Below are 23,826 nucleotides of genomic sequence, written 5' to 3'. Positions count from 1 at the left end.
AATTATGCAGAGAAAGCTCCCACAGACAGCAATGCCATGATGGCCAGAAGATTTGTCTTCGTGATGATAGCTGAGGGATAAATATCAGACAGGACAGCGGAGAGAAGCTCCTCTTCCAAATAGCGGCAGGTGGATCTTGCACACTCACCTGAGAGGGCAGTCGCGGGCTCGGTTTAGTTTCTCATCCTAAAGTCGGCACCGCTGACAATGACGCACTCCCTCCATTAACCTGCTGTAGTGATGCTGACCCAGTTGGTGGTGTGGAACAAAGGACAGAGGGCGGGATTCTTCTGCTGCCCACCCGCGTGTTCCTCGCCAGCGGGAGACGGCGCGTCATTCCCTGGTGGCGGGGTCCTCTGCTCCGGCTGCTGTCGATGGGTTATCCCATTGGAACGAGCGACCCCATGCCACAGGGCGGGGGTGCCCTGCTGCCGGGATCAGAGAATCCCGCCGCGAGCGAGCGGCCGCAGAATTCCGGACAGAAGTTTCTGATTTTGAGGCCATGTCCGGAGGAAGTGTCTAGATGTACAATGCTCTGCCCGCGGGGGGGATAGCCGCTGCACCAAGTAAAGTCGTCGTTACCTGCAGATACGGATGGAGGATTGACGGGTCTGTGGCCGCGCATGCACAGGGCGGCGACCTGCGGCGGACGCGTCGTACAACATGGCACCGGCCGCGCGCGGACACGGCATACGGCGTACTCCGCGATTACGCCGTTTATGAGGTGACGGAGAGTCCGGAAAACGGAGCCGCCCCCGATTTTGGAGTAAAAACGGATTCGCCGGTCAATCGCGGAACGCGATTTCAGCGTCGGCAATCGGAGAATCCCGCCCAGTGCTTTTATACAAAGAAATCTGTCAGTGCCGATTCATCCTTAACCATAAACATGGAATAAGACTGAAAGTACCGCCTCCCACTCCAAGGGGATGTTTCTGTCAATTGATTGGGCGGCAAAGTAGCACAAATGGTTAGCACTGTGGCTTCACAGCGCCAGGGTCCCAGGTTCGATTCCCCGCTGGGTCACTGCCTGTGCGGAGTCTGCATGTTCTCCCCGTGGGTGCGTGGGTTTCCTCCGGGTGCTCCGGTTTCCTCCTACAGTCCAAAGGCGTGCAGGTTAGGTGGATTGGCCACGATAAATTGCCCTTAGTGTCCAAAAAGGTTAGGAGGGATTATTGGGTTACGGGGATAGGGTGGAAGTGAGGGCTTAAGTGGGTCGGTGCAGACTCGATGGGCCGAATGGCCTCCTTCTGCATTGTATGTTCTATGATCTAAATTGTGATTCAGCAGATGGATGCTTGAATTGGCCATTTTTAGATTAAAACAGCAACTTTCTCTTGCAATGACACATTATGGGCAAATTAGAACTCTTTAAAATATCCTTTGAATTTTGAAAAGACAACCCTTGACCAATGAACACCCTGCAGTTGTCAATAGGAATTTGACAGACAGCTCGTGGTCAGAACCCATCAAAAATAATAGGGAGGTTATTGGCGGTGATTAAATAGACGTAACTCAAAACCATAAAGAACTTGCACAAAGAGCATCTTCAACACTTGAAAACATCCAAAGCCTCCTTAAATTAAGCTGTTTGAATCTGACCATAAATACTCGCGATTCCGTGGATTGAGGTGGTATTTTTAATTGATGGACAGTCAAGTGTGCAAAGTATATCACAGTGGCCGTACGGTGCAACTTCTCCCAATGGCGCAGTACATTCACAAAGTGGCATACATAATCCTGCCACGTACCGATATTCTCCAGAAGCAGTAGACGTGTGAGTCCGGACCTAAAGCATCAAAGGGTGTTTGGTGCGATGGTCGTTTTTTGGAATGCCGTCTGGTCGTTGCAGGAATGACGTTGAGTATTGATGGTATGTGGATTTGTTTTCAGTTCTGCACGTTTGTCTGAGTTTCCTTTTGAGGCTGCAATTGAATTGGAACGTTATCCGTTTTGGGCCTCAACGTCAAAGCCAAACGATCCCAGATCTGGTTAGATGTCGGGTGAAGCTCTTTAAAACCCTGCTCCCAAAATGGTTCCTCACCTCCACCCACAGAATGCAACATTAAATTAATGGCCCAAACGTGTTGTCAGACAGATGGCGTAAACACTCTTTTAGTGAGGAGATTTATCATTCGATGCCTCTAAACCTCTCGGGCCCACACGGGCAACAGTTAAAACTGTGGAGTCTTATTCCACCATTTAGAATTTAAACTTTAAAAATACTTTCCTCACTTTTCCATTCTGCCTTTTTCTCTTGCTCTTCAATCCAATTTTCATTTCCCTCGCTTTATTTCTCTTTCTGTACCTGGTCTGACTCTAATTCACTGTTGCCTTCTATCCATTCCTCCTCTTCTTCCTCAATCCTTAAATCTCATTGGAGAGACACTGTTGGTCCCATCATTCAGCATAGTTCCAGCTTCTTCGTCTCCACACTATTATCAGCTCACGCTTCAAATAAGTTACCGCTTGAATTATATTTGAATTGAAGAGTGCAAGGAAAACACTAACAAATGGCATAACCCAGCAAGAATTTCCAACGCAGCAGGGTTTGTCCAGGGATCAGGCATTCTCAGGTCTGGTTAGGTGCAGAATAAAGTTCTTTACAGTCTGTCCCAAAAAAGATTCCGTAGGCCATATCCACAGTAATGTTCAGTTGTTCTGTGCTTGATTGTGCAAGTCTTGGAAGTGGATCCATGCTCACTGTGCTTGATTGGTTAAGCCTGGGTGTGGACTCAGGGTAGAGGAAACAAAGCTGTGGTGAGTGTTGGAAGCCATAACTGAAGCAGATGTTTAAGGCACCGTGAATGAACCCCATTGGTCGCATATTAGCGTCATCTCTGGATAGATCCGAGTATATATAAAATATATATAGAAGGACTGGTATAATTTCCCACACCAGCCATCAGGTAAACACTCGGAAAGAGTATGACATAGATTCCCTACAGTACAGAAGGAGGCCATTTGGCCCATCAGGTCGGCACCGACCCTCCGAAGGAGCATGCCCACTCAGGCCCACTCTCCTGCCCTATCCCTGCAACTCCATAACCCCACCTAACCTGCACATCTTTGGACACTGATGGGCAATTTGTCATGATCAATACACCTAACCTGCACATCTTTGGACTGTGGGAGGAAACCGGAGCACCCAGAGGAAACCCACGCAGACACGGGGAGAATGTGCAAACTCCACACAGACAGTGACCCAAGGCAGGAATCGAACCCGGGTCCCCGGTGCTGTGAGGCAGCGGTGCTAACCACTGTGCCACCGTGCCGCTTGTCAATTGGGGGAAAAGGCTGTGGGCCATTCTCATTAAAAGTCTCATGCAAATTATCCATTGTAAGGTTCCTTCCTGTTTATGTCTTGTCTATTACCTTATTCCACCTTTTTTGCCCTTCCTTTTTGGATCCATGTATGATTTCTGGACATGTGTCTTTAAAGCAGCATGAATCTTTAATTCAAGCAGAAGGAAGCAGTGGCCTGTGCCTTTAATTCAAACCAAAGATTCCAGAGGGCTGGTGATTGCAGACTGGCCAGTGTCAGTGATGACTCGGTTTGATCGATTAGGCTGGTGGCCAATGAATGGGCCCAAACGGCTGTGCTCTGCCCGGGAACAGGTGGTGATCCCCCACTGATATGCTTTCAGAGCTACGAGGTTCCGGTTCGGTTTCACTCCTGATTCTGCAGCCTGGATGGAGGGATCGAACTAACCCTCTCCAAATCCCTCTAGAAGACCACTGAAAGAGCTGACTCTCTCTCCAGCAAGTCTGGGTCTCTGCAACCGCAGAGGCCTGAAGTCAAACTACGAGCTGAAAGCAAGGTTTGATGTGAAATAAAGTGGGCGCAATTCTCCCATCGGGAGACTAAGTCCCGACGCCGGAGTGAAAACCGGAGTGTTTCACTCCGACGTCGGAGGCCGTTCCCAGCCCCCTATTCTCCCGCCCCCGGGTGGCTCGGAGCGGGGTCGCGCCATTTACGCGCGCCGGGCCTTGGCACCGCGTAAAAGCGGCGCCGCGCAAATGACGCGACCGGCGCTGCGTAAATTACATCACCCGCGCATGCGCGGTTGCCGTCCTCCCCGTGGCCGCCCCGCAAGAAGATGTCGGATGGATCTTGTGGGGCAGCGGAGGAAAGGAGGTCCTCCTTCGGAGAGGCCAGACCCCTTTTCAGCACCCCCCCCCGGTGCAGGAACCCCCCTCGCCCCCCCCCACAGGCCGCCCTCCCCAGCGTTCCCACACTGTTCCCGCCAGCAACGACCAGGTGTGGATGACGCCGGCGGGAACCTGTCGTGTTGGGCAGGCCGCTCGGCCCATCTGGGCCAGAGAATCGGCGCTCGCCCATTACCAACGGCAAGCGGCGATTCTCCCAGCGGCCAGCCGTGATTCGCGCCGCGCCGGTTTGGGGGGGTGGGAGAATCGCGTGCGGGCATCGGGACGGCGTGGCGGGGCTCGCGCGGCGCCCGGGCGATTCTCCCACCCGGCGTGGGGAGGGGGAGAATTGCGCCCAGTGTCTCTCGAGAAGGCCTGCTGCCTGTAAGTGCTGTAGATTCTAGATGGCGGGGACCCTGAATGAATGGTTCTGCAAAGAAGACTTCAACCGGTAAGCGTGCTGTGAGGAAAGTGTCGAAAAGAACCACCATTTGAAGTAAAGACTGTTCAGCGGAATTCTCAGTTCCAGAAAGTAAGTGCTGATGCCGGGACTGAATTGGGGGTGTTCTACAAAATTGACACCCTTCCCAGACTAATCCACCGACCATTAAGGGGCTAGCACTGGCGCCACGTGAACATATAACAATAATAATCTTTATTGTCACAAGTAGGCTTACATTAACACTGCAATGAAGTTACCGTGAAAAGCCCCTAGTCGCCACGTTACGGCGCCTGTTCGGGTACACTGAGGGAGAATTCAGAATGTCCAATTCACCTAACAGCACGTCTTTCAGGACCTGTGGGAGGAAACCGGAGCACCCGGAGGAGACCGACGCAGACACGGGAAGAACATGCAGACTCCGCACAGACAGTGACCCAAGCCGGGAATCGAACCTGGGGCCCTGGCGCTGTGGTCCGCACCGCCAGGACCGGCCAGCAGTGCCGTAAGAAACAGCACCACTTCCTCAGGGAGGCCAGGGTGAGTACGCAGCCCCTGGCACTAGCCCCCGACCGACACACCAGTAGCACCACCCCTCCCCCTTAACCGAGGGGTGGAGTAACCGAACCCCCACCATGCATCACATGCCAACACCCATACCGGCCACCATGGCCGGGTGCCCTGCCCACGAAGGCCACCAGGCACTCACCCCCTGTGCTGCTTGCGTCCGACTGTTTAACACTATGCGTTTTCCCTCGCACGCCCCTCCCCCCGCCCCCCAAGGAGAAGTCGGTGCACAACCGCCGTGAGAGGGGGAAAACCGGAGGGCGACTGCCGGACCTGCGACCCACCACCGCAGCTGAGCAGCGGGCACGGGACCTGATCGGGGGGCCCGGGCAGATGGCAGTCACTGGGGCAGAGGTCAGCATTGGGTGAGCAAGTGAGACCCTGCTGAGTTGCGATTTCCCATGGCACGTGTGTCACCAACTCTTCACCCACCACCATCCCCCCACCCCCTTCACTTAAATATGTCTACTCTGGAGTGTCCCAAGGCCAGGGATTGAACGCCTGTGCCTGGGAGACCTCCCCGTGGCGCTGATTAGCACTGTTTTCCACAAACGTGGACCAGGTATAATGGCACATGCAGGGGTCTCTCAGGTGATCAGAGGCCCCTGGGTGATCGTGCTCTGGGCTGGATGGTACCCTGGCCTTTCCGCTGCCATCTGGACACCTTGACACTGTCAGTCTGACAGCTTGGCACTGCCACCCAGGCACCCTGGCAGTGCCACCCATGTACCCTGGTAGGGTGCCCGGGTGGCACTGCCAGGGTGCCAGGCTGGGAGTGCAAATGTGCTTGGGTGCCAGATTGCCCGTGCTGGGGATTGGGCCCAGGGATGTTGTGCCCATATGGTGGGTGGGTGAGGGATCGAGACACCATTTGAAAATGAAGCCTCGATCTCTTCATCAGTGCAGGAAATGAATGCAAGTGCGGCCTTGGTGGGATATTCCTCGTCAAGGCCTGAACAGAAAAGAGTCACGTTTAATCCCGGGGTTTTTCTCGGCACTGCAGGCTTCGAGAAACAACCCACTCTTTGCGCCCAAAATGGGACTTTTTGGTTAAATTGTGCCCGTTAACTCTGCTTTTCCCCCGACAGACGCTGCTGAGATTTTCCAACATCCTCTGTTTTTAGCTCGGATTGCCAGCATCGGCAGGGTCTCGTTTCTGTCATTTTTGTGCGTTCCGCACGCAATCTCTCACAATCCGCATCGTAATTTGCGTCATTCCCCTAGATCCGGTGTCATCAGAAAATTTCCGTTCGGTTCTCCCACATCCTAATTCCAGGTCATCGTGTGCATAGCAAATAAAAGCGACCGATTGAATAAACTGGGATTGTTCTCCCTGGAGAGACGGAGACTGAGGGGCGACCTGAGAGAAGTTTATCAAATTATTCGAGGTATAGATAGGGTGAACAGTTGGAGGTTTTTTCCCAGAGCGGAAATGACAATTACAAGGGGGCACAAGTTCAAGGTGAGGGGGGAAAGGTTCAGTGGAGGTGTGTGGGGGAAGTTTTTTTACACAGAGGGTGGTGGTGGCCTGGAGTGCACAGCTAAGTGAGGTGGTTCAGGCAGATATGTTAGTGACCTTTAAAACATATCTGGACGGGCACATGAACAGACGGGGTATAGAAGGATATAGGCGGTTGGTCTAGATAGGACACGTGATCGGCGTAGGCTTGGAGGGCCGAAGGGCCTGTTCCTGTGTTGTATTGTTCTTTGTTCTTTGACCCCAATACAAATCCCTTTTCATTTGTTCTTTGGATAAGATTTTAGAACAATGATTAATGAGTTGGGATCCCCTTTGGGTTGGGACCCCCTTGGCTCACCTGTTGACCGTTGAAAGGGGTCACGGAGAATCCCCTTACCGCTTTTGTGGAATTGGCTACATTTGCCCTCTCCCAAGGTGATGCTGGGACACGGGGAGACAATGATCTTTCCTTGTCCGGTGTACGTAACATTTGTGTCATTTCCAGCAGTGTACAAGCCAGGCTTGTAACACTGCCACACTTCAGCCCCTGGCTGTGCTATAGACACTGCCCATAAAACTGAAAGCCAAATGAACAGAGGTACGAGAGAGAGAGAGGGGGAGAGAGAGAGGGGCAGAGAAGAAAGGGCAACAGTTAATTATTGCACTGGATGTATCAGCGATAACTGCAGCTGTACACATCACCAGCCATCATTGTATACCATTTTCTTCCCAAACTATGATTGCTTTCACTCCAGACATTAGCCATCTATAAAGGGCCATAGTTAATCATTCTGGGAAGTAGGTTAGGGTTGAAACAAAGACTGCAATCAATTCACTTTGTGCCACTGGTAGCTAATCACTCTCAATGGAGGCATATAACTTTGAGTTACGACAGACACACTGAATCCCAAGTTTGCACAGATGGATTACTGTCACTGGCTTCTTTCATTGTCAATTTCACTAATTGTCCATTCACATTCAGACATTTTTAGAATAACTGTCATTGTGGATTTTGTAAGCAATCAGATCCCCTTGTTTAGGGCCAGGAAAGATAGGAGCAGGAGTGGGCCCCTTCGAGCCTGCTCCATCACTCAACACGATCATGGTTGTTCCTTTATCTCAACACCATCTCTCCCGCTCTCACCCCATTCCCCTTGACACCTATGGCATCCAGAAATCTATCTATTGTCTTCTTAAATATACTCAGTGATTTGGCCTCCGCAGCCTTCTGTGGAAGATGTAGTGATATTCATATATCAATATACATGATCAATGTATGTAAATGTAGTACAGTCATTTCAACACTAGATGGCTCACAGTCAGATACTATAAGAACTGGTTTCCCGCCTTTTCTAAGTCAAATGACATGACGATGTGATTCAGAACAGTGAACAAGAAAGACATAGAATAGCTGGAGTGAGAGAAGTTAGAGCTAGTTTGTTCTAATAGTGTATAGTTATATAGTTATCTGTATTGTACTTTCATTCATTTTGTTAGTTTAGTATTGAGTAAAAGGACTCACAGTTTATTATTTTATTACTCATTAAATAGTTCATCTTTCAACAAGAAGACTATTGGTCATTTTATCATCCTGGTGGATTGAAGAGTAAAATCTATGTTTTAGATCAGTCATTATTTAAAATATAGCTGTAGAGAATTCCACAAGTTCACCACCCTCTGAATGAAGAAACTGCTCCTCATCTCAGTCCAAAATGGCCGACTCCGTACCCTGAGACTGCGGCCCCTTGTTCTCGACCCCCAGCCAGTCTGTCCGGCCCTGTCAGAATTTTATACGTTTCAATTACATTCCTCGAAATTTGAGTAAATACCGGCTCAGTCGACCCATTCTCTCTTCATGTGATAACCCCGCTCATCTCAGGGATCTGTCTGGTGAACCTTCGCTATACTCCCTCTATGACAAGTATATTCCTTCTGCCAAGACTACACACAATATTCAAGGTGTGGTCTCACTAAGGCTCTGTACAGCTGCTCCTGTACTCAAGTCCACTTGCAATGAAGGCCAACATACCACTCGCCTTCCTAACTGTTTGGGACACCTGCAAGGCTTTCTCTCAGTGACTGGTGTACCAGGACATGCACCCCCCAGATTCCTTTGTACATCAACGTTTCCCAATCTATCGCCATTTAAATAATACTCTGCCATTCCGTCTCTCTGTCCGAAGTGGATAGCTTCACATGTATTTATGTAATGCTGCATCTGCCACACATTTGCCCAATTGTTTAATTGGGGTTCCGGATCTGGCGGAGAATCGAGCGTTGGGCTAAAACGGGAACGTCGCCCTTCCGAAGCTCCGGTCTTCCCCACGGGTGGGGGCAGCGAGCTACACGCCCGGCATCGGCGGGAGGATGCAAATCGGTCATTTGGACCCATTTGCATTCGATTAATGGGCTGGAAGCCAGATTCTCCAGGACCCGGTGATGCTCAGGGCCTCTCAGCTGAGAGTCACGCGGGTGTGGATTGGTTCAGGTATTTTCAAGCGTGGCCCTAATGTGGTGGACCCTGCGGTGGGTGAAGGGGGTAAGTGTGTAATGTAGGTGCCCCCCAAAGTCCATCAGAGGGCCCCCATCCCCCACACAATGCAAATCCTGCCCACCCCAACCATACCGCCAACAGTGACACCCCCATCAGACCCCCACCAAAACAGAGACCCCCAAAAGAGACCCGCAAAAAAGATACCCCCATCAAACCCCCAAAGGAGATCCCCAGTAAAGATCACCCCTTCAGAACCCCAAAAGATACCCCCAACAGAGACTCCCATCATAACCCCCATTAGGTTCCCCCTCAGAGACCCCCAAACACAGACCCCTCCCATCAGAGGCCCCCTTCATACCCCTCCCCCCTTCCCATCAGGGACCCCCTGCCTGAAAGCTGAAGAACAGCCCAGGCAGTAGGGTGAAAAAGTCATTGCATTTTCCTTCAACCTTCTCTAACACCTGCTGCCTCAGGGACAAATGTTGAAAGCAGCAGCTGTTACAAGTGTCAGAGGCTTCCTCGAAAACTCAGTACACTTCCAAGGACTGGAAATCACGTGACAGCCTCTGAAATGAAGACCTTCCATTTAATTTAAACACAGCAACACATGACATTAGCCAGTGATTGTCAGTTTTATGAAAGAGGGTGAAAGAGGGTGAAAGAAGGCGAAAGAGGGTGAAAGAGGGTGAAAGGTGCGGAAGGGCGAAAGAGGGCGAAAGAGGGTGAAAGAGAGCGAAAGAAGGCAAATGAGGGCAAAAAAGGGCGAAAGAGGGAGAAAGGGGGCAAAAGGGGGCAAAAGGGGCGGAAAAGGGCAGAAGAGGGCAGAAGAGGACGAAAGTGGGTGAAAGAGGGTGAACGAGGGTGAAACAGGATGAAAGAGGGCGAAAGAAGGCAAAAGAGAGCAAGAGAGGGCGAATGAGGGCAGAAATGGGTGAAAGAGAGCGATAGGGGGCGAAAGGGGACGGAAGGGGGTGGAAGAGGGCTCTCACCCTCTTTCACCCTCTTTCGCCCTCTTTCACTCTGGAGACAGAGGACTAGGGCAGGGAAGGGAAACCTGCCGTCTTAACCTGGTCTGGCCTAAATGTGACTCCAGGTATAGAGCAATGTGGTTGACTCTGAAATGCCCTCCGAAATAGGCAAGCCACCCAGATCTAGGTCAATCCGTGAAAGTATGACTGAACGTGCTTCCACCACCCTTTCTGGCAAAGCAATCCGGATCACAATAACTCATAATGATTACTTATTTTATAATTTCACTGACTGGGTATCATGAGTTATGAAAGGAGCAAACCATTATCAATCCGTGTAAGCTCGACTGAGCCGATATGGGAACATAAATTATTCCTCACGGTGTAAAGTAGCAAAAATTAAATAAAAAGCGCCTTTCACAATCTCCGGACATCCCAAAGCAGTTTGCAGCAAATGAGGTTCCCTTTGAAGTGTAGTCACCGCTGTGAGGAGGCAGCCAATGGTACACAGTAAGATCCCGTCAGCAGCACTGGTCGATAATGTTTTCAGTATTTTCACTGGCGCACCGGAGAGAACGTCACTTCTCTCGTCCTTGCGGTACCACAGGATCGTTTACATCCAGGTGAGAGGGCACTCGGGGCCATGGTTCAATGCCATCTCTCAAAGACAGCACCACCAGCAGTGTGGCACACCCTCAGTACTGCACTGGAGTGTCGGACGGGGTTACGTGCTTAGGTTTTTGGAGTGGGGCTTTTCAGAGGCAAAAGATGTCAGTATGATCAAAAAGCTAGTGTCTCAAAATTGGTCTCTGTGGCCCCAGGCTTTTGATGCATTCTGGGTCATTTTGTGTCCAAAATGGCGCCCACACCATGGCATGGATTTCACGTGGAGGCGATGGCTGTCTCCACCGATCCAATAGTCGGGGTTGAGACTGCGTGTGATGGCCACAACATGATTTTTACGCCGTTCAGGCAATTATTTGCCTGAGGTTGCGGCTTGCTCTCCTCTGCGGTGGGCTGTTCCGCCTCGAAGAGCTGGCGGCCAATCGGAGGCTCTCTGCTGGGACTGCACCGGTTTGCGTTTCTGTGACCCAGGACCAGGCCCGGAGTGCCTGGCGAAGTGAGGTCAGCCAACAATGTGGCCAATCAAGAAGCTCCAGTAAAGAGGTTGGAGGGCCTGCAGGGGTCGCTCCTGAGGCAGGCGATTTCTCCCCATGGGGAGGCGGGGACCTGTGTGGCAGGGGCGGGGCTTCAAGAGGGCTGCAGGTGCCCGATTCCCCATCTCCCGAGACTGTGGGACCGGAGCCATGATGCACTTTCCTGACCTGTTGAGCCTCAATAGACCAAACTCCGGACGGAGCCCAGACAAATCTTTCCCAGACCCCCAGCGATTTTAACCATTCACAAAAATCTGTACATGGACCTGTGCCAGCTCCATTCACTGTGCCTTCTACATAATTATGAGGGTCAAGACCCCAAATGTTGGGCTTCTCGAACCTCCCGTGAGCACATTTAATTAACACTCTGCAGACAAGGCATCCAATAATGGACATTGCCGAAATATCTCCACCAATTACATTGCCGCAGTTGGTTCCTGTAGAGGCTTGTGTGTGGCACGGTGGCACGGTGGCTAGCACTGCTGCCTCACAGCGCCAGGCACTCGGGTTTGATTCCAACCTCGGGCGACTGTCTGTGTGGGGTTTGCACGTTCTCCCCGTGTCTGTGTGGGTTTCCTCTGGGTGCCCCGGTTCCCTCCCACAGTCCAAGGATGTGCAGCGTAGGTGGATTGGCCGCGCTAAAGTGTCCCTTAGGGTAGGTTTGTAGGAATAGGGTGGGGAATTGGGACTAGGCAGGGTGGTCGTTAGAAGGCTAGGTGCAGACTCGATGGGCCGAATGGACTCCTTTTGCACTGTCCGGGTTCTATGACCTATGATAAAACACCGGAGGGATAGCACGGATAAGGAACAATTGGATGTGGAGAATCATTGACACCATCTCAAGGCTCTGCTACAACCTCATTGGGCCTCACACCACACATACTTGACGTCGATAAATCTTTTGAGGAATCAGCAGAACACTGAACTGAATTTAGCTTCTGCCCCTGTAACATTCAAAGCACAAAATGCTGCATTGTAGTGTCAGACGGGGTTACATGCTTAGTTTTTTGGAGTGGGGCTTTTCAGAGGCAAAATATGTCATTACGATCAAAACGCTAGTGTCTCAAAATTGGTCTCCGTGGCCCCAGGCTTTTGATGCATTGTGGGTAATTTTGTGTCCATAATGGCGCCCACACCATGGCATGGATTTCACGTGGAGGTAATGGCTCTCTCCACCGACCCGATAGTCGGGGTTGAGCCTGCGTCTGATGGTCTGATTTTTATGCGACCCAACAGACTAGCTCCAAAATGCAGCGTTTTTGGCGAAAGCTTCGACACATTCAATTTAGCACAATCACGTGCTCTTTAAAGCAGCCACATTTTTACAAGGCGGAGGGCGGGATTCTGCGGCCCTTGCCGCTGGCGGAATCTTCCATTCCCACCAAAGGTGACCCTCCCCCTCCCCGCCACCACGGCGGGTTCCCAGGAGACGGGTTGGGCGAGCCGCTCAAGACGGCGTAGAAATCGGCGAGACCCGAAGATCCCGCCTGCGGCCAATGGCGATCTGCCTCCGCCGTCGGAAAATACGCCCTGGGGGAGGGAAGGGGTGGGGGACAGGGGGGAGGGGGGGGGGGGGGGAAATCCTGCCCAGGATACGTTTTTCTGTTACAAATACCAACAACTCCATTGGTTATATTGAGAGGTATTTCAACTTGTCGCCTTCAGCATTTCAACACAGTTTGAACCTGGACAATTCTTTTCTTCCCCATCAACTCAGGTTTTTTGCGATTAAGAACTTTGATGAGGAAAAATGTTTTTGAATAGAGTGCAATTTATACTATGCTATACTTTGATTACGACAGCCTCCCAGGAGATGGTGGCATCCCAGCAGAGGTAGAACATACCTGACATTTCCGGCATGTGTCCTGTGTTAAATCTGGCCGCTGCGCATGGCTGAGATTACTGTGAGAATCCAACGAGGCGACGGAATCTCAGCTGCCTGCTCATCGCTGCGTGAGCGTCACTCTGAACAACTCGACCTCGAGTCCAGCAACAGGTCCGACTCCCCCTCAGAAACAGTGGCCCAGAACATATAACGTTCAGACCCAGAGCCCAACTTCTCAGTGGCTTCGGAAGGAACAACTGCAGAAAACGGCAATGCAGTACGAGTTTGGATTAAGGATGCTAGTGTGCGCGTGACAGGGAGAATGACTTAACCAGTCACTGTGTGCCAGCGTTCTTGGTGGACAAACAATATGCGTGTTGTCACGGAGGTTGCCAGAACACAACTGTGTGCTCCTACGCTCTCGGGGGGGGGGCTTAAAAAAAGGCCCAGGAAAAGAACCGACCTCGCTCTCAAGCCAGTTTTCTACAGATGTGGACCCATTCCTGTTCCGCCTCTTTTCGTGACTGTCTCTATTCTTTGCACATGAGCCAACACTTGAATGTGCGGATGAGGTTTCCTTTCCAGTGTTTGTTTTGTTGCAGTAATCAAAGGGGTTCAGTGTTTCAGAGGACTGATTGATGCTGCTCTTCTCAATGGAGCGCGGATGTCAAAAGGAACACGACTTAAAGGGGAAATTAAAGATAAATGCACCTTTTTTTCCTTCGGCTTGACGTTGGTGTCGTGTTATTCACCCTGGGGTAACACGGACTGCAACTGGATGCAGTTGTACTGGAAAGCAGACACCAAACGTAGACGTTGGTTCAATACGATTTATTGAACTTCTTTAACAATGCACACAGCTTGCTGTGGATTGACACTCCACGACTCTAAGTGTACTAACTCTAACTAACTAGACCAGACTAGCTCTGAGCCACGTGTGGAAGGTGCTAACTGATGTATATACACCCTGACTGTCTCTACAGTTGTCACCAGTGGAAAGAGGCGGAGTGCTGATGCCTCGTGTGTTTTATAGTATGAGACCCCCCTCTAGTGTTCTGTCTGGTGACTGGTTGTGTTCTGTCCTGTGTGTTGATTGGCTAACCTGGGTGTCTGCCACTGCCTGTCTTTGCCTCATTCTGTGCATGAGTGCATATCATGACAGTTGGTGTGGAAGTATTGGGTCCCAATAAGTGGCCACCAGGGATTGGCAACAGGAAATATTGATTAACAGTAAATGAGCAGTTCTTACATGCTGTGGCTCCGCGCGTTCTCCGGGAAAACTCCCGTGCTCCCGACACGTGCCGCCTTTTGTACCCACGTCACCCCAATGTCCATGTGTCCCACCTGGTCTACAATTGGAAAAAACCTTTAGTCAGTCCATTGGAATTCGGCACTGCCGACATTGAAATCTTACCGCTGCAGAGATTTGTGACTTGAAATAGGTGCTCATCTCCCTGACACTTTTTGCTCCATGTTCTGAAAGAAACGTACGTAAAATGAGCCAAACAAAATGGCTGCTTGAAACTAATTCGAAAATGATCAACGGACAATTCTACTGTTCGTTCACTTATTTGAAGAAGCGAAGAACATGAGGGTGATGGTCACAGGAAACGACTCTGTGGTCCATCCAGCCTTTCCAACCTGTGATCCCAAAATGTACATCATCCCCATTAAAGAACTCTTCAAGTGAATTTCTGCCAGATATTGATTCCATTTTCTAAGTTTGTTATGAAATGTGACATGACATTGGTTAACAGCCAGCTGCTATCAAATTAAACAGCTGCTCGTCGAATGTCAGGGTGTTAGTCAGCGTTAACATAGAAACGTACAAACAAGAGTCGGTCATTTAACCCTTCGAGGCCATTCCGCCATTCGATGAGTCCATGGGCGGATTCGGATTCTCCATTTCAGAGAGTAAGTGCGGAGGACCTGTGACGATTTACGTGGAAAGAATCGTCGCCGGCCCCTCACCGATGCTGCGACCGGTGAGGGACTAGCAGCCGCGCCACGTACAACTCCTGGCCTCCACAAAATAAACGGCCGGAGAATGACCGGGTCAGTGGCCGCGCATGTGCACGGCGATAACCTGCAGCGGTCGCGCCGTAAAACATGGCACCAGCCATGAGCGGACCCTACCTGCCAGATAGTTCCCCCCCCCCCGGACCCCCCTCGCCACCCCCCACCAGTCCACCCAGCCATCGCGGAAGCCCCCAGGAAGCAGCACGGCTCCCGCCCGACTGTGGCGGCGCTGGACACAGTCTGCAGCCACCACGCTGGGTCCCGGCACAGCTGAGGCCACACAACACCTGTCTTTTGGATGTTGTTTGGGAAGTTATTAAGGATTACTTAGTGTTGTATTCTTTGGGGGTTGTGTTTGAATTAATGGTTGCTAAGATGTTCACTATGTTTTGAAAAGGTTAACTTGAGTTCATAGAATAAACATTGTTTTGCTTTAAAAAATACTTTTCCATTTCTGCTGTACCACACCTGTAGAGTGGGCCATGTGCTCCCCACACCACAATCTATTAAACGTTGTGGGTCAGGTGAACTCCATGATACACTTTGGGGTTCTCTAAACCCTGGCCCATAACACCCAGGATAAGGTGGCCCACAACCGCAGGGAGAGAGAGAAGACCGGAGGGGGCCTGCCGAACCTATGTCCTCTCACAGTCGCAGAACAGAGGGTGTTGGACATGGTAGGCGGCGCTGGAGAGCGGGCAGTCGTTGAGGCAGATGTCAGCGTCGGAGACGCAAGTGAGCCCTCAACGAATTGCGATGTCCCCATACCACGTGTGACACACCTCCCCGCCACACAATGCCTACCCACGATCTAACCATGTGATTGCGAACACCCCCCCCCCCCCCCCACCATCCCAGAGACATTCACCTCAATTGGGCACCTTAGTGAAGAGGCGCTTGGGTCACTATCTGGTGCGCACCATACACGTGCAGCGGTACATCAGGTGGAGGTAGGAACCCCCGAGGAGGCAGGCCACCTCCACTTCTGATGTACCAGCTGCGGGACTCACTAAAAGGCGCATTAGGGCAGATAAGGTTAGAATGGTAGCACGGGTGAAGCACATAGGTCAGCACGAGGGGCTGGGGCACAATACTCGTATATATCAAAATAAACACCTGCTCATTGACGCCTCGAACTCCCTCGGTCCTCTGTCTGAAGGGTGCGAGGGCTGGGCTGGGCTGGAAGCAGAGGGTGTGCCGGTTTGTGGCTGGGGGTGAGGGGGTTGTGAGGCAGAGGGGGACTGGTGGTGTGGGGCGCACGTGTTGGAGGTGGACATGGGCTAGGCCTCCCTTGGCAGTCCATATCCAAGTGGATGTATTGCGCCACCTGGCCATACAGGGCCTCAGTAACAGCGTGCATGCATCTGTGCATGGAGGCCTGGGCGATCCTAGATAGGTTCCCATTCGGCACCTGGAAGGACTCTGTTACAGAAAGGTTCAGGACGACCATCACCTTGTCAGCCACTGGGAGAGTGTGTCCTCCCCCATTCCCCCGCAGATCCAGATGCGTCATGACCTGGCACAGATGTCTCACGGTCTCCCTACTCAGACGCAGTTGCTGGCGGCACGCTCAGTCCGGCAGGTCCTCATACGACAGGCGCTGCTGATACGCATGAGGCCTGATACGATGCCTCCGTCCCACCTCCTCCTTGGCCTGCTGAGCGGCTGGCTCTCCATCGTCACTGGCTGGCTCCTGCTCCTCTGGGACAAGCTCCCGTTCTGCAGGACTCTCCCCGGGCAGCTCCTGCTCCTGCAGCCTCAGGGCATCTCAGGGCTGTGGTGGCGAGGCAAATACCAACCACGACTGGTTCGATACAAAAACCCATTCTCTACAGGGTGTAAGTGGCAGACATGTTAACATGGTGCATGCTCCCGTGCCCAACCAGAGCCAAGGGGTTACACAGTAGCCCCGGCTTTTGCACTGCACCCTTTGCCCCCGCATGTTCCCCCTGCCCTCCATTCCCAACCCCACCCATGGCCGTTCCCACTGACAATTAGCCCTCCGTACTGCACCCCTGCCCCTGTCGGTGTCTGGCACCGGGAGGGGGGGTCTCTAACCCTACTACCCGTCTCTGCTGGCAGGGATATCGGTGGCTGGTGCACCCGAAAGGCCAGTGGCACTCTGTACATCTGTGGGCTATAGTGGACAGTGTCGCCATCTCAGATGGCCACCTGCAAAGGACCATGGGAATTATGGCCAACCCAGGACTCAGACTCAGAGCTTGTGTGTGTATTTGCAACCCAGATAGCTAGACTCGATTGAAACCCCCGCTCGTTTGCATTCTAATGGCCCATTTCCCCAGGACAAAAGAACTGTACTCAGGTAACCGATACAGATACAGACTAATCGGCGCCACTCCCTTTACTCAGGGAGCCCAAACAGCCAAGGTCAATGACCGCTAAGGACACACCCCGCCATCAAGGCACCCGCCCCTTTATTGGCCAAAATCAAAGGCAGTGATCGAAGCCTGTCGAATTATTGGGTCCAAGTTAAGGACCGCCTCAAAGAGCGCGGAATCCCAGAGGGATAAGAAGAGACACAGCCATGTGCTCGGTCTCTCTTGGATCCGGCCTATGCCAACCCAAGTGCAGCATAACAACCAGACAGACAAGTTCAAGACCAGCGATCGCTACCAGACGGCTGAGCCCAGCAGAAACAGAGCCACTTCTTCCACCCAGCCACGCAAGATCCGGACAAAGGCCTTGTCCATCGGCACAGAGCCGGTTGCCCTGAAGTTAAGTATCAGATATTGTAGTTGTTAGTTGTAGTTTAACTTGTCGTGTTTTGTGTTGCATGTCGAAGTAATCCTTGTGTGTAAATAAACCACCTTTGAACTCGAACTGACTAACTGGTTGTGTGGTCCTTTGATCGATATCCGGTAAAGCCTTGTGGTGGTATCATTTGATACCTGGCGACTCTGAAGAGCATCATTATTAATTGGCAACATTACTCCGGTGCCGATTGGCAACAACAGTCAGTGGGGTGCACAGCTCGGTGGCTGTCTTGCAGGCTGCGACTGCGCCCAGACACCCAGTCTCGGGGGGAACGCCCCGACTCCACGGCCCGTCTCCAGGCGGATGCCTCCCGGCCAGCGGCACAGCTGGCAGCCCACTGTTGCACCTTTGGTAACTTGGCTTACCTCCTCTGCCTCGTTCCTTGGCCACGGCGCCTTTTTCCAATTTCAAATACCACAAGTGAATCGCGCTGTTGTCAGTTCCGCCTGGTGTGGCGGAGCGTCGCTGGAGGCTGCAGACTACCAGGTCAGGCCTGATACGTTCTAGTGCGTTGCAATGATTGAGTCAGTGCACTAAAGAAGGTCTAGTTCGTGACTAGTTGAGATATATTAAATTACAATAACATGGGTAGAAAACAATGCTGATACTAATAACGGACTCTGTACTGTTAACAACTAGAATACGAGAGCGAACACAAAACACGACTATCCATGACGGCTCCTCACTAAGAGTCTCTGACGCGCATGGTGTAGTTCTACTGCTACCTGCTGGTTGGAGGTCTAACATATTAACATACAGAATTGCTTATGCATATCATTACAGGGCCTATTAATTATATCCTAATGTTGTTACTGTACAATTTGCATACCCACGCCGGAGCATGGCGTTCCCTTGAGTGTCGGACGTGGCGTTCCCTTGAGTGTCGGACATGGCGTTCCCTTGAGTGTCGGACATGGCGTTCCCTTGAGTGTCGGACATGGCGTTCCTTTGTGTGCTCAGCGCCAACCTCGATTTTCAGCAGACGCGCGATTCTCCGCCCGATCGCGATTTGGGGGTCGCTGGACGGGGAATCCTGCCATCCCGCCCCATGGCTGATCTGTGATACTGGCTTTGCTCCCTGATATCTACGTTTACAAAAACCTAGCAATCACATATTTAAAATTGACAATGGCTCTTGTATCAATCAATTGTCACTTGTGATAAGAGTTCCACATTTCTACCATCCTCTCAGTGTGGAAGAGTTTCCTAATGTCACTCCTGAAAAGGTTGACTCTAATCTTTAGGATACATCCCCAATTGCTGGACTTCCCAACCAGCAGAAATACTTGTATAGAGTCACAGAGGCCTACAGCCCAGCAAAGACCCTTCAATTCATCGTGTCGGCGGCAGTCAATCAGAACCACCTAAGTATTCTAATCCCATTTTCCAGCACTTGACCCATCGCCTTGACCCTTTCATAGCTTGAAAACTTTGACCAAACCACTTCTTGACCTCATAATTCAGCCCTCAGAATTCAGGTATCGTTCTGGTAAATCTAGGCTGCCTTTCCGCCAAGGCCGCTATGTCCAAGGCCGCTATGTCCAAGGCCGCTATGTCCAAGGCCAAACCAAATTCAAAAGCTGACGGTCAGTTTGGTGGCAGTCACAAGCATGCTTACTTCCCTTAGGCAAGGACAATAAGGTGTTCAAATGGAACGAGTCTCGAGTCAACCGCAATCTTATGAAATGGCAGAAACAGGACTGAGAGGTTGAATGACCCTCTTCTGTTGCTTTTTTCACCCATCACATGAGTCTTAATCCCCAACAATGTCTAAAAGGAGCAGCGTTTACTGCACTACGACATGCAGACTTGGTTTGCCTGCGAATGCTGACTTTAATGCTCATTTCCCACAGACAGTAGGATTGCCTGCACTGGGCAGCACGGTGGCGCAATGGGTTAGCACTGCTGCCTCACGGCGCCGAGGTCCCAGGTTCGATCCCGGCTCTGGGTCACTGTCCGTGTGGAGTTTGCACATTCTCCCCGTGTTTGTGTGGGTTTCGCCCCCACAACCCCAAAGATGTGCAGGTTAGGTGGATTGGCCACGGTAAATTGCCCCTTAATTGGAAAAAATGAATTGGGCACTCTAAATCTATTTTAAAAAAAGAATTGCTTGCACTAACCATTGCAGTAACAGTCCTGAGACCCAGTAAGAGCTTTAAACTTTTTATGGATCTGAATTGCCACAGTCGGTATTTATTGCTGTGGTGACCATTTCCTGCCAATGTTGTTTGCAGTGCTCTTCATGTCTGATGCCATGTCCTTCCTGTCTAACTTTAATTGAGAAACACCTCCGCAACCTCGCGGTGCTGATCGAAGAGGCTGATTTTGCCGTGCCGACTTTCAGCAGTCCTCGGTTTCGGTGCTTTTCCCCTTCACTCTGCTGAGGCCATTCGAAATCCGCAGACACCTCAAATGCGCCTCGTCCTCTTCCGCCTCAAACGCTTGATTCCAAATCAGTCCACACAAAAGGTTCCCCCCCTCCCTATGCAAATTGGGTTGTTCCAGCAAACTCTTTCAGGGTAAGCCCAGTTTGTGGAAAGCGGGAGACAGTCATTCCCCCCCCCCCGCCTCCGCCCCCACCCCCAACGCCCCCCGCCCACCCCACCTCCCCACAATTTTCATACTTGTGTATTTATCCAAAAAGAAATAAAACTAGTCGAAAGACTGTTCCACTAACCCAAATGGAGTGGACACTATGACGTTATCAATGATTAAATCTCGCTTTTCTCCACTGACTATTCAGAACAAAGTAATTAATTCTCTGTCCTGTTGGTTCATCAGACCCCCCCATCACTCAGACCATCAGCTGATAAGACTGTAAAGTAAATGCGGTAGTTTGTGTTAGGAGGATTACGGTACCTAGTAATGCCGGAATACCAGTTGTGGAGAATGTACTTGTTCCTATTGGATAAACTTGCATGTTAGCTCCACCCCGCAAGGCGGGGTATAAGGGCCCGTGCCACCCCAGCAGCTTTCTTCTGTACCTGCGCTGCTGGGGGAAACATCTAGCGTATTAAAGCCTTCAAGTGTCTCCAATCTCGTTTCTGAGGTTATTCTGAGTAATAAAATAAAAACCCGAGCTAAAACAGAAAATGTTGGACCAGCTCAGCAGGTCTGGCATCATCTGTGGAGAGAGAAACAATTCAAATCCACAAGACTTCTTCAGGGCTAAGCCCTGAGCGTTGCTGTTGACAGCACAGGAGATCCTGACACACATCTCACGTGCTGGTTGGCGATATGGATTTAGCCAAATGACCAAATTTCAGAATCTCCATGTCAAATTCCAAGTGGGTGAACGCGTCTTCAAAAGACATCACACAACGGGATGAAGGGTTGTGGAAAACGGGCGGGAGGTTGGAGTTGAGGCCGAGATGAGATCAGCCATGATCGGTGTTGAATGGCGGAGTGGGCGCGAGGGGCTGGATTGCCGACTCCTGCTCCTAGTTCTTATGCTCACTGCGCCGCCGACCTCTCACACTGCTCCGTTAATGCCCCTCTCCACCCCCCCATCACCTCACCCCACCATTCAGGATCCACACCTCACATCCCGACCCATCCAACTCACCCTCATGCGCCTATCAATGGAGCTGGCCTCACACCCAACTATCACTGACTCCACATATCTCCAGCTATTCACCGTGGTAGGTGCATCACCCAAACACAGTGAGCCTGGTGGCGGAGATGGCGCTGTGCATCATGGGGCCAGCTGTGTCACAGTCTGTGGCATCCACCACCGACATGATCACCCAGTATGGTGGCATTACAGCATTATACCTCGTCACATCCCTCACCACATCTTCACCCTGCTGCCTAGAATTAACGATCAAGCTCCTCATGGTTTAACCATGGTCGTCCTGCCCTCACCCCAACCCTCCCCATTTCATTTTTTGCTTTAAACACCCACGTACTGTCCCCTGCACAGACAGAGCATCCCCAGGAGGTGGAGCAACAGAAGGGGGAGGCAGTGGCATAGTGGTATTGTCTCTGGACAAGTAAACTAGAGACCCAGAGATAATGCTGTGGGGACCGAGGTTCAAATCCCAGATGGTGAAATATGAATTCAATTTAAAAACATTCTGGAGTTAAACTTCTCATGATGACCATGAAACCATGGTAGCACAAGTGGCTAGCACTGTGGCTCCACAGCGCCAGGGTCCCAGGTTCGATTCCCCGCTGGGTCACTGTCTGTGCGGAGTTTGCACGTTCTCCCCGTGTCGGCGTGGGTTTCCTCCGGGTGCTCCGGTTTCCTCCCACAGTCCAAAGACGTGAAGGTTAGGTGGATTGGTCATGATAAATTGCCCTTAGTGACCAAAAAAGGTTAGGAGGAGTTATTGGGTTACGGGGATAGGGTGGAGGTGAGGGCTTAAGTGGTTCGGTTCAGACTTGATGGGCTGAATGGTCTCCTTCTGCACTGTATGTTCTATGTTCTATTTGTAAAATCCCATCTGGTTCACTAATGCCCTGAGGGGAGGGAAATCTGCCGTCCTTACCTGATCTGGCCTACATGTGACTCCAAACTCACAGCAATTGGGATGGGCAGTAAACGCTGGCCTCGTCAGTGCTGCCCACATCCCATGGACGAATAGAAAATACCACAGTACTGGTGAAGAAGCACCACCAGCTCACATACTTGCAATGTGCATACTTTAGAAGCAACTATAAACAGCATCGAGATTGGCACTTCATTGGGCATAAGTTGGCTACAACCAGGCAAAAGGGGGAAGGGTATCTCGGGTGCCACTTGACTGGTTGGTGAGGTTTCAGACAAAGCAAACTGCTGGGGGCTTCAATGGGGTGGCAAGGTGACGAACATATACAGAGTGATGCCTGGTGCATTGCCAGTACTGCCAGCCTGTCTCCTGTCTCTGGTAAGGAGCATGGAGGAGTCTGTAATGATATGTAGATTATCATTTGTATATATAACATAATAACCAAACTGTACATAATCATCAGTGCCTGCATACATAGATTACAATTCTAGCATCCGACCACTGGTAGTGCGGCTACAGGAGAACATTACTGGAAGACACTCACATGGGAGACAGGACATATTCTAGCATCCGACCACTGGTGGTGCGGCTACAGGAGAACGTTACTGGAAGACACTCACATGGGAGACAGGACATATTCTAGCATCCGGCCACAGGTAGCGTGGTGACAGGAGAATATTACTGGAGGACACATGCATGTGGGAGACACAACCTGGACAGCAAGCACAGAGTGCAATCAAAGATCAAGCAGCTCCTTAATCAAGAGTAATTAATAACAGTTAATCATAGATGTTTATATTTAGCCATCGTTTACAACTGTAATCTCAATAGACATCATAGTGTTTTAGTTAATTAATAAACAGTTTTGTTCATTTACAAAGCCGTATGTTCTCTGATCACTTCAACTACAAAGACCTCGCCATCTGTGCATACAGAGAGCATTACAGAATCTAACGCCAATGAGACTGTTAAATAAGTTAAGAGCCCATAGTGTTAAGGGTAAGATCCTGGCATGTATAGAGGATTGGCTGACTGTCAGAGGGCAGAGAGTGGGTAAAAAGGGGATCTTTTTCACGATGGCAGCCGGTGACTAGTCGTCTACCTCAGGGGTCCGTGCTGGGACCACAACTTTTTACAATATACATCAATGACCTGGAAGAAGGTACTGAAGGCACTGTTGCTAAGTTTGCAGATGAAATAAAGACCTGTAGAGAGGCAGGTAGCATTGAGGAAGCAGGGGGGCTGCAGAAGGATTTGGACAAGCTAGGAGAGTGGGCAATGAAGTGGTAGATGAAATACAATGTACAATGAAATACAAAAGTGTGGAATTATGCACTTTGGAAGGAGGAATTTAGGCATAGATTATTTTCTAAATGGGGAAATGCTTAGGAAATCAGAAGCACAAAGGGACTTGGGAGTCCTTGTTCACGATTCTCTTAAGGTTAACGTGCAGGTTCACTCGGCAGTTCGGAAGGCAAATGCAATGT

This window comes from Scyliorhinus torazame, chromosome 9 (genome assembly GCF_047496885.1).
Source record: "Scyliorhinus torazame isolate Kashiwa2021f chromosome 9, sScyTor2.1, whole genome shotgun sequence".
In the NCBI taxonomy this organism is placed as follows: Eukaryota; Metazoa; Chordata; class Chondrichthyes; order Carcharhiniformes; family Scyliorhinidae; genus Scyliorhinus; species Scyliorhinus torazame.
Note: the sequence above shows the minus strand (reverse complement) of the source record.